The sequence below is a fragment of the Bidens hawaiensis genome, unplaced genomic scaffold (genome assembly GCF_021521415.1).
Source record: "Bidens hawaiensis isolate Kalapana, Puna unplaced genomic scaffold, B.hawaiensis_p1.1 tig00001692_1, whole genome shotgun sequence".
NCBI classification, from domain to species: domain Eukaryota; kingdom Viridiplantae; phylum Streptophyta; class Magnoliopsida; order Asterales; family Asteraceae; genus Bidens; species Bidens hawaiensis.
Window position 1 is genome coordinate 1,088,751 of NW_027491096.1, and position 6,796 is coordinate 1,095,546.

Genomic DNA, 6,796 nt, shown 5'->3' on the forward strand with positions numbered 1-6,796 from the left:
CTCATTGGAAAAACCAAAAACTCGTCACAGGCTTGTGTTAGTTGAATTGAAATTGAAGCCAATTGATCGGTTAATATTTGAAATCGATTCAATTAATCATCAATTTGAAGCTTCAATCGATCAATTTTGAGTTCTGAATGATGGGTTTTGACATTGAACATTTAAGATTTGGCTTGAACGTATAACGCTTTATTGCCTGAACGTTTTAGCTGAATGCATGTCGCGTACGTAATGTACGTTAAGCGATTATTGTACGTTAACCTTCCCCTATATATATATATATATATATATATATATATATATATATATATATGGGTGGGTTATTGTACAATAATGTCTTATCGTACACTAGTACGCGACCTTCCTGAGCTTTGGAATAAAAAACAAGCGGTGGCAGTTTCGTAAATAACCCAAACTAGTTCGTGATCAAAATCGTCGATTACAAATCCATTCTGATCCAAATTCTGAACTCATTGCTCTATCTCATCCAATTTCTAAACCCTAATAAGAGCTTAAAGTAAGAAATCTCTAAAGTCAAAAACTAAAATCAAAATAACGTCATTGAATATCAAGAATCTTCAAAATTGATCAAAAAATGATTTAATCAATCAAATTGATATATAGAAGGATTTACATTCATCAATCGATTATGAAATTGCAAAATAATACTATACTTAATTGAGCTCTGATTACGATTCAAAATATCATGTTTAAATGTTCTGAACAAAACTGAAGACACTAAAACGTTCTGACCAAACACGAACACATTTAAATGTTGTTAAACGTTCTGACCAAAAACGAACATCTTTAAACGTTTAAGTTAAACGTTATGACAAAAAAAGAACACTTTAAACGTTCAAGTTAAACGTTCTGACCAAAAACGAACACCTTTAAGCGTTCAAGTTAAACGTTCTAACAAAAAACAAACACTTTTAAACGTTCAAATTAAACGTTCTGAACAAAAACGAACACCTTTAAACGTTCAAGTTAAATGTTCTGACAAAAAACGAACACCTTTAAACGTTCAGAACAAAAAAGTTTAGAAGTTCTACTTAGAAGTTCAGAAAAAAAAGTTTAGAAGTTCTGTTTCGAAGTTCAGAACCCTAATCAGATCTCATATATGAAATTAAACGTTCTAGACAAGCCTTTAAACGTTCAGAAGCTCAGATCTGAAATTAAACTAACTGTAACATGAAATTGAACACTAAAATCACTTCATATAATCTCGTAATCATCAAGAAATCATCAATCGACCATCGATTTCATCATATGAACAAATCTGGAATGCATTTAAAGTTCTGCAAATGGTGCATTTCAGTTCAATTCAATTGAAGTGGTGATGGTGAAGGAGGTGTGCTGATGCCGGCGAGTGGTGGTTGAGACGGATTGAGGGAGAGGGACGGACAGATGAGTGTAATTGTGATTTTGGATTTCTGAAAATCAACGGTTCGAAGTGTCGTACGTAATATATATATATATATATATATATATATATATATATATATATATATATATATATAATATATATATTTGAAAATTACATATAAATTTTAATCCGATTAATTGCTAGCGAGTTCTTCAAACACTGAGCGAAGTTAAATATTCTATAGGGATTTCATCAGTTCACTTTATTCTGCTAAGTTGATTAGGTGTTGATTTTTTACTCGGTAATAAACCGAACCAAACAAGTGAATAACTAAATAAAAATTGGTCGACAACTCACTGGAATATACATGGTGCTGTTAAAAAAAACATGGTGCTTTCGTCAGAGGTTTTAATCACTGAACCAATCCCATCCAGTGAGGGTGACTGATCATAGCTAGTCCTTAGGCATTACATAGAAATATAGAATTATATTCCTTTAAATTCTGCCAATTTCACATTCGAGCAATTAGTAAGTTGAACTCTTAAAATGAAAGCTTTTGTTCTTTGTATAATATACTTGTGCTGTGTTCTGCATAGCAATGGCGAATATGTTAATAATAAATCTCAATATCCCGATTGAATAGCGAAGAACCAATGAGGGAAACCGTCTTTCCACTTCTGGCCTCCACATAACTGGATGAACGGTACGTAATTTAGATATCTTTCAATTCATTGTACATATATGTTATTGTTGAAATGGCTTAAAAATGATCATATCGTGTTTAATTCTCTCTTTTATGCATGGCATTGTATCTTCTCCCTTGCCTTGTGCATTTGCCCAAGCAGATCCTAATGGTAATATCTCAAACTCCTATAATTTACAAGACTTCATATTTGACTAATTGCATGGTTTGAATTTAATCATGCACATCTGCAGGTCCGGTGTATTACAAAGGACTCTATCATTTATTCTACCAGTACAATCCCTACGGTTCAGTTTTCAACAGAACAATCGTATGGGGGCATTCGGTGTCCAGCAATCTAACCAGCTGGATTCATCTCAACAACGCGCTTGTTCCCAACCGAGCCATTCGACATCAACTGTTGTTGGTCTGGCTCAATAACAATCCTTCCTGGAAACAAACCGGTTATGTTGTACACTGGAGTCGACATTAACAATCAGCAAGTTCAGAATCTTGCGACGCCTAGAAACGTATCAGATCCTTTTCTTAATGAATGGGTAAAGTATTCTAGTAATCCATTAGCGGCACCACCGGAGGGGGTCAGCCCGGACAACTTTCGTGATCCTAATACTGCTTGGAAGGACAAAGATGGGAGTTGGAGGATGGTTATAGGTGGTTTGAGAAATAATCAAGGAGTCGTGATACTTTACCGGAGTAAAGATTTTGTTCACTGGATTTTGCATGATGATCCACTTCATTTTGCGGTGGAAACTGGGGTTTGGGAGTGTCCAGACTTTTATCCTGTGTCTGTCAACAGTACACCCGGGCTTGATAATTCGGCATATGAGGAAAATCAAAAGTATGTGATGAAAGTGAGCTTTCTATCACACGACTACTATGTGATTGGAAGCTATGATTCTAACTATGAAAAGTTTATGCTAGAAAGTAAAGGTCTTACTAGAAGTAGCTCAGACTGGAGATATGATTATGGAAAATTTTATGCTTCCAAGACATTTTTCGACATTGTAAAGAATAGGAGAATATTATGGGGATGGGTCACTAAATCGGATAGCTCAGCAGATGATATTAAAAAAGGATGGGCCGGAATTCAGGTAAAAAAATTTCAAACTAATCTATACCTGAATTGGTTGTTGCATTAATTCTTTTAGAATAACTATATTGACACAAAAGATGCAAAATAACACCCTCAAAGTATAACTTTAGCGCATGATGATGAAAACCTAGGCATGTGTTATGTACGATTAATTAATTAATCTACATAATTATGCAAAAACAATTAAATTAAACCATAACTATATATTTTATCTAATACTTGTTATTGAATAGTTTCAATGGGATTTTGTAGTCCATTCCTCGTCAGGTTTTTCTTAGTAACAATGGAAGACAACTGGTGCAATGGCCAGTTGAAGAAACTTAAAAATTGCGCGGGAACCATGTTACCTACTCTAACAAGAAGCTTACAAGAAAATCATTACTTGAAGTTACAGGCATCACAGGTCACCTCTTTAACCAATTTCCACTTATGTTTTCTAATTTCTTTGCCATTGATTAATTTTCTTTTGCTTAGGTTGACATACAACTCTTCTTTAATATGCCCAAAATAGAAGAGGCCGAGGTTTTGGACTCAAAGTGGGATGATCCACAAACTCTATGTAATAAAAGCTAACTAGTGTCAGTGGTCGAGCAGGGCCATTCGGCTTATTGCTTATGGCTTCTCAAGATTTAACCAAACAAACCGCGGTCTTTTACCGAGTATACAAAGAAAATAGTAAGTTTGTCGTTCTAATTTGTAGTGATCAAAGCAGCTTCATATTCATATATAACAATGTTTACTTGTTTTAGGTGATTCACATAATCACATATCTATATTTTCTGATTTAAACTTTTGCAGGTCTTCCCTAAGACAGGGGGTTGATAAAACTATATATGGAGCTTTTATCCACATGGATTATGAAGATAAAATAATTTCACTTAGAAGCTTGGTATGAAATTGTCATACTTGTTTGTTTATTTTTATTAGTGTTGTTAAAACTATAAGGTATAAAATCATAAAATAGTAACCATATTTTATTATTTCTCTTTTTAAGTGAGTAGTAGTGTTGGTGGAAAAAGTATTTACCATTTTAGTGTTCAATGAAAACTATTTACCAAACTAGTGTTTTGCATTTATTTTATATTCATCTTTATTTTTAAATTCTTTTATTGGAGTCTTTTAATTTTTTTATTTAGTTAATCGATTATTTATTTTTTATAACATAATACTTATGTATATTTTTATCCATCAATCTAGTATCTTCCTTTTTGTATATATATTTCTTACCAGTCAACTTTTATTTTCTTTCTTTCTTTCTTTTTTTTGTATTTTCACTAAGTGTTATAATTCTTTTCCTCTTATTTTATTTTTTATCTACTATTGTAGAATATAAAAACAAATAAATCATCCAAATAAATTCAAAATGAAATAAGAAACATAAAAAGGTAACCAATGTTAAAACTTGACCTGCTACGAGCCACAAGTCTCAATATAAAATATAAACGAAAATAAGAAATTCAAAGAACACAAAAAAAAGGCAAAAATGCCAAATGAAGTTGAGTCGCTATCGATCTCTACAACTATAAACAAATTTTAAAAAAATGTCTAAAATAAACTGAATATGCTACACTGAACATATTTAAAACGAAAAGAATCCAGAACATCAGTACCAGTTAGGTTCGTTACCATACTGGAACTTAACCCAAAAATAAATTCGTAAATGAACATATTTAAAACAAAAAATAACATAATTTGGTAAAACCCAGACGTTGCGGTGATTATTTGACGTGGATTTGATCGGTATCGGTTAGGTTCGTCAAAGTCTCGAAACTAAACCTAAAAAATAAAATTCGTAAAATGAATATATTTAAATAAAAGCAAAAAATAAATACATTTGAAAACAATTTAAAAAAAAGAAATAAAAAGAATAGCAACGAGATAAAAAAAAGATAAGAAAAGTTTTGTTGATAAAATATAAAAAAAGGTTAACGAATATAAAAATAATATAAAAGAAACTCTAATATGATGATTTAATAATAAAAGGTGAATAGAAAATAAAAGAAAACACTAGTTTGGTAAATAGTTTCTATGGAACATCAAAATAATAAATACTTTTTCTACCAACACTAGTTTTGGTAAAAAATTCAGTATTTTTCTCCAACAATAAAACCTTTCAAAGTTCCAATATTAATGCTTTATTGTTGCAAGTTTTGTATAAGTGCTAAATTAAATGACTTAAGTTTTAATGTGTATGAAAGTTAGTTACTATTTATTGAATATATTTGCAAGTTGACTTATATTTAACAATTACTAGACTTGATAAAAAAAATATGAATGACGTTTTTGATTTTTATCACTTTAGTAACCCATGATATTTGAATCATCACTCTAGTAGAAAGGCTTAAGTCTTATATACCTCTTTGATACCAACTAGACAAATACCTTTGATACTTCATTTCGTACATGCTTCAATATTACTTCCTACTGCAAATTTGATAACATGGCCACAAAATAGTAATTTCATTTCGTACATGCTTCATTTATGTCACTAAATATAAATTAAAGACCACAGTTAGAAAATTTTCACAATGAAACAATACGAAAGTTTGAGTTCTTTTTGAAGTTAGAAAAAAGTATAAATAACTTTAGTGGAATAATTAAAAAAAGATACTTAGTTACCATTTAATTAAATAATCCCCCATAAGTTTCTAATCTGGCTTTACCCTTTGCAGGTAGATCAATCGGTGGTCGAGAGTTTTGGAGCTGACGGAAGAGCATGCAATACCGCTAGAGTGTACCCGCAATTTCATGAGAATAAAGCAGCTCATATCTATGTGTTCAATAATGGAAGTCGTGACATAGTTATCAAAACATTAGATGCTTGGAACGTTAAAACGGGCAGAGGTGCGGTAACTGATTAGAAGAAACCATAATCAAGACTTCAAGCCAATAAATTGGTTTATAGGTTTAAATAAAGTGATCGAACTAGTTTAGCTATATGATCAACATGTTTATTATATTGTATACAAAGTATATCGACTTATATTTATTTTTATTATTTACATAACATCCACCAACCTATCCAAATGCCCCGATTTAACTTTTGTAGTAGTAATAACTAGTTTTTCTACCCGGCATGTTGTGGCAGGACGGCTGCAAAAATTTCAGCGTTGAAACCCGGGCGTTGGTAAACCCAAGTGTTATGACGATGAGTCGGCACGAATTCGGCCAGTACTGGTTGCGTTCGTTACGATATAAACACCATTGGTAAAATTTGAGCATTAACCCAACAAATTAATTCGTCAAACTAACATATAAGAAAACAAAATATTTAAGACGATGTTTATTTGGTTGGCAAACTCAGGCGGTGGTAAAATCCAAGCGTTGTTGGTTCCGAGCATTGAGGCGTAACTTGAAACGAATTTGGTCAATTTGATTATGTACGTTATAGTACCAGAACTAAAAAACGAAAAAAATATAAAAATTAAGGTGGACCAGTGACCAATTTAGGGGGGGGGGGGGTCGGTAAACTTACGCATTGGTAAAATCCGAGCGTTGTCAGTCATGGACTTTAAATAAGGTCGCGAGTATGCGCAAACTCGGTCGGGGTTCTTCAGGCTTGTTATGGTACCGAAAATAAACCAAAGGTGTTCATACGCTATTATCAAGTTGGCAGATGGTCAAATTAGCATTA

The 6,796-nt window shown here is 32.2% G+C and overlaps 1 pseudogene; it reads left to right on the plus strand.

The window, feature by feature from the left end:
• Positions 1-1,912: 1,912 nt before the first annotated feature.
• Positions 1,913-6,080, plus strand: LOC143594042 (beta-fructofuranosidase, insoluble isoenzyme CWINV3-like; annotated as a pseudogene).
• Positions 6,081-6,796: the final 716 nt, after the last annotated feature.